The sequence below is a fragment of the Stegastes partitus genome, unplaced genomic scaffold, assembly GCF_000690725.1.
Source record: "Stegastes partitus isolate 25-593 unplaced genomic scaffold, Stegastes_partitus-1.0.2 Scaffold493, whole genome shotgun sequence".
In the NCBI taxonomy this organism is placed as follows: Eukaryota; Metazoa; Chordata; class Actinopteri; family Pomacentridae; genus Stegastes; species Stegastes partitus.
In genome coordinates, this window is record NW_007578224.1 from 404,902 (window position 1) to 410,527 (window position 5,626).

Sequence of the window (5,626 nt, forward strand, 5' to 3'; positions counted from 1 at the left end):
TGTTCACTCTATTCATAATTTTCAAATCTATTTTATACTTATTCAGTATTTTTTTTTTTTAAATGTAAGTACATTTTCACAGATTTAATAGTTAAATCAAGTAACGTGAGCAATTTTTTCTGGTAGACCCAACTACGCCTCTTTTTCTTTTTTTTTGCTCACATATTTCCTGACGTTAATACAGGTTTGTTTACTCGGGCATATTTGGCAGGTTGGTGGAAGTTTGATTTAAGTTGTGTTTTTCTCAGATGCTGTCTAATTGACAAAAAAAAAAAGATAATGTTTGCAAATTAAGCAGAAAAAGTCTAGTCCCTCTTTTGCTCGGTCCTCCCCCTTCCAGAATCAATCCATCATTCTCTGTCCTAAAAGCAAACTTCCGCTCCTGTGTGAAAATGTAAGCGTTCACTTCCTACCTATCCGTCACACAACCTATTATGCTCCTCATTTAGACATCCATCAAATGTCACATGTTCAATTACACAATCTATCACGCTCTGCACTTGTCCCGCCGTCGGCTGATGATCTTTGTCACCCCTCAATGCCCGAAGATGTGTGTTTCCTTTGGAGGCTAGAGGGCACGGCCCCCATCTACTCCAGATTCTAATGGCTGAATTTAGACAGGAACCATTTTTCTCTTCCCCTCATCTAAAGGCCACCACTCAGGTCAGAGTTCAGAGGGGGTTGGTCCAGTTGCCAAGGAGGAGTCCCCCAACAAGGCAAAGCCACTGGATGCTCATTGGACTGTGCAAACAGCAGATCTGCCTTTCTGACTGCACGTCTGACAGGCCTGAGAGCAATGAGGCCCGTGCAGATTGCATTATCACAATCAGACAAGAAGCAAGTGTTGATGAATGACAGGTTGTATAGAGCACACAACAACACACTCATTCACTGCTAAGATCAAGTCAAGAAAGGTGTAGTGACAGGATGAGCTTTTGTTATTGAGATTCGTGGACATTTCTGTATTGGTCTGTCCACAATGTTGCATGTATTAAACCTGATTGTTCCAACCAGTTCAAGGTTGGTACTGCCATCCACACTTCCTTCCACAGTTCACTTTGGGATCCTGATATCTCAAAGAGAGCTTCATCAACTTTCTACAGACAGCCAATCGCCATGGCTTGGTGACATCATGAGAAAGTTGTACCCCTGTTGACAAGGCCTGCTGTTGCCATGGGGCCGCTGGAAATGGCCCTGCGGATCCCAGTAAATGAAGGTTGCTGGGGGAGGGGATGTGAAGGCAAGTAAATAAAAGTGCCATTTGCTGCATGTTTGCTTGACGTCCTCCGAGCCAAATTCTGCTCCGTTATTGGGCTGCTGAGCATTTGGGAGGCTCCTCGGTGGCTCCTCGCTGCAGGACCCCCCACTCCGGAGGACATTGGCGTGTTTGCTGAACGAATAGGGCGCCCTGACGCTGCCTCTGTGAGCCATGTGAGCCGACAGCAGCCGCACACATTCACTCATTGAGAAAGAGGACGAGGCGGGACAAAGGGAAGAAGGAGGCAGCCTTGTAGGAGCAGACTGCAGCACCAAATCACCATTCACAAACAGAAATAATTAGTCATAATACAGACATCAGCCAAGAGAGAGGAATCTACATGATAAAGCTTAGCAGTGGGGTGTTTTCTACCACATGCATGAACTCTATTTTCATCAACAGACTTTGGCTTGTGCTACTGTATATTTTTGACTGGATGTGATCCCAAATGTCTCTGCCAACTTTAGGATAGAGTGAAACATTGTCTTGACAGGCTCCCATCAGCCAAAACTAACCAACTCTGATCTCCAAACCATCTGATAAAGACAGTGTCTGGTTTACTTCATGCATACTACCCATTTACTCAGCTGGAGCACACAATTCCCGAATCCTCTTTGATACCTGATATTGAGGCGTGCAGGCCCATGCTGTGACCCCGCAAAAGCATTTTGCTAGAGACACCCAACACCCTGGTCCCTGATTCTGCCATGCAGTTTTGTAGGGGGGAGGCGGGGCCAAGGAGGCGGCTGGAAGGCATTTCGTGAAACTCACTGGGAGTTAATGAGCATCCTGGGAGGCACTTTAAAAGCTTGTTGACACTCAGTTTCTGATGTGTTCATCTCTATCTGTCTTGAATCGGGAATAAAGTCACAAACAGGGAGCAAAACAAAACTGAGTTATTTGATTTTATTTACACTCAATAAAAAGCAGGTTAAACATTTAAAACATAGGTCTCAAAGTACCATCTCAGTGCAGCTCCAGTCAGTTTAGCAGTGATCTGCAACAAAAGGGAGTGCACATAGAGGCGAACTGCATCAAAAGGTAAAATAACCATATCTTGTAAAGGAACCAGCAAATACCTCTGCATTCTTAGTTTTGACTGGCCAATGCAAGACGACTCCACATGGAAAGAAACCGCTTAACAAATAAGAAATCAGATTGTGTAACTTCGTAAAGATGGGAAAGGGTTACAATAGCAGCGGCAGGCTAGTGAACATAAGCCAAAACACTGTTGAGGCAATGGTAAGAAAAGCTACAATCTTCAAAAAAAGGATGCCATGCCTATTCCTTGCACTGAAAAACAACTTCTGATTTAACACATAATTCATCTTTCAGCGACTGCTCAGGCAGTGCAAAGGGCATGGCATGAAATCGACTTCTTGTGGATGTCGGCCAGGAAGAAAACCATTGCACACAAAACGGCAAAGATTAAACTTTGCCCGAGAAGATGAAAAGAAGCCTGATGAATACTGGCAGCACATTCTTTGGTCAGATGAAACCAAAATAAAATAGTTTGGATCAGATGGGGTCCAGCATGTTTGGCGGCGTGGACATAGCCGTCCTGGCAGTCGTGCAGTTACTGCTGTAGTCCTTGAGGCAGTAACTGCAGAGCGCTGACCATGGAACATTGATACATGGAGGTGAATTTTTCCCACAATCTCACAAGATTTATTTTTTTTTTTTTAAAGAAAGGTTTTAAAAAGTGAGTGACTTTGCCAAGTTTGTCTCCTGACCTAAAAACTATTTAAAAATCATTGGAATATTTTAAAATGGAAAGTAGATTAACAACAGCCCTAAAGCATAGAGCAGCTGAAAAGAATCATGTGTGACAAATGGCAGAACGTCTCCCCACAGACTTGTGACAGACTGGTATCATCCATGCCCTGGAGGATCAAATCTGTCAACAAAATGAAAGGCAAACATGCAACATATAATAAACATAAGACTGGAATTCTCAAATAAAAATGTTATTTCACGATTTTGAAATTACATTTCTTACATGGTACTCTTATTTAACTCATCAATACAAGGGTGAAACCAACAATAGATAGATCTTAAACTGAAGAATTGTTTCTGCATGACGAGAAAAAAAGTCAGATTGTAAATGTTACAAAGTATCTTAAGCATGCATGGGCTGCGTTACAGAAATGTCAGGGCAGCATTGTGTCAGATTGGAGGCGTTAGGACTGCAGCTGCAGAGTGAGTTGTGGCTCAGTGTGGGTGGCGGCGATCTGGCTGCTGGGGCGGTGTGTTTATGTGTGCTGGGGTTAGGGCCACGCGCACAGTGCAGCCATACACACTAACACACACATACACACACACACAAAAACCACAGAGACTCTATTGATTCCGGCTAATCAAGGCGGCGGCGTGAGGGGGGCTGAGCTGCACACGCATGTGTGTGAAGTCAACACATTCTCCACATTCCAGCACTTCCCAAAGAGGCATAAAATATTAGCCACTACACTAAGCTCTGAGGCCTCTTCTCACTGCTGGGGTCCTCCTGCTCCTAAACTCGACTGCCCTTTTTTGTCTGCCAAGTGACTATGCACTTTGCCGTGGCTGCAGTTTTCAACAGTCGTTTTGTTCTTCCTCTCTTTTTTAATTCCACCCACAAGATGACCATGCAGTGCCTTCTGGCTGAATCACACAGACAGCACAAAGACTCCACATATTTACGTCTGGTTTATACTGATCCTTCCCAACTGGTAATACAGCTAAATCTGACCTCGCCCATGGAGTTTCAAGCGATTGCATGTGTGAAACAGATTAATTGAATGCACACCCTAAAGACTCTAGAACCAAATCCCACTGAACAGCTTTGCACAATCTTGCTGACATGTAATTTATAAAACATGCGGCATCAGTGACAATAGCCAGCAAATAAAATGATCTGTAGATAATTGTTACACGTAGATGCGGATACATTTTTATCCATCTAAATAAATACTGTTTGTTTGTGTGGCTTATTTTGAATGCTTGTACAAGTCGTAAAAGTTTAAATTGTGGTTATCAGTATGAACTTTTGAGCAGAGGTGTCTGCTAATGCTTCATTTTTAAGACTTCACCAATAAAGAAACTAATTTATTACAGCCCTGTCTGAAATCCACTCTGTATCAATAAATACTGTCATCATCAATGAATCTGCATATGATTTTCTCATTTAAACTACTGGTTTTTGGTCTGTAAAACATTTCAAAAATGATGAAAAATGTGCATCACTTGTTCCTGTTGGAAAGCTGGAACCAGGCATCTTAAGCTAAAAAATTGAATGACTAAAAATAATTTATCAAAGCAGTTGCTGCTTATTTTTTTTGCCAGTTAACCAATCAGTTAATAGATTAATTGTTACAGCTCTAGTGAAAATGAATCCACGGCCACAGAGAACAAATGCTGCTCCTGGTGACAGCTACTAAAAGCATCCTCTTAAAAATATGGGATGTGCAAAGCTAGGATGGAAAGCGCTTATGTGGAATGGAAACTGTGGAGGGCAGAGTGCACCAACAACACTTTGAAGAGTGATGCAGGTATTAATTATGTGCGCAGTGGAATCTGGAATCAGAGTTTGTGTGTTTGTTACCAGCAGGCTGAATGACAGACGAATCCGCCCCAATATCAGCTTCAGCTCAAGGCTGAGGGAGCTCTGACAACCAGGACAGCTGGTCCAGTGACGCACCCAGCAGCCAAGCAAAGCCCACTGACCCTCCTCTTCCTCCCTCTCCTCCACCTCTGAGGCTCCTGGTGTTAAAGCCAGAGCGAAAAGGTTCACAGTGAGACATAGTTACCATAGAAACTCTGTTTGCATTTCCCAGTGAGCAATTCCAGGACCTCTGGCTTTCAGCTGGAATTCAGACAGTCAATTCAATGCACAGTGCTGTCTGGAAAAGCAATTGTCTATGTGGGGCAACTTATTCTTCATTCATTCGAGGTGCATTTCCGTTTAAGTGAAAAGGCAGACAAAAAGAGCTTTGGCCATGAACTGGATGTCATCTTAACAGGCCGGGCTCACAGGCTGCATCATCGGGTGTAGCTCAGCGAAAAGTTCCGATATCCCGATCGGTTCCTGAGCTTTATTTGAGGTGATGAAAATGACAGGCCTTCATTTAAACAGCGGCGCTTGAGCAGCATTGTACATGCCAATCAAAATTAGTGTGGTTGGAGAGTGCTGCTTTCTGCTGCGTGCCTGGTCACAGGGCTGTATTCAGGTCTGTCTTCAGTCCTCACTCTTATACTAGGCTGCTGCGCTGGAACAAAGAGGCCTTTCACATTGACCTTGACACACGGCCACCCCATCACCACAGGAACCAACTCAGAGGAATCCACCCCAACTCTCTGATATCAATCTCTCTGTACCCCTGGCAGACAGTC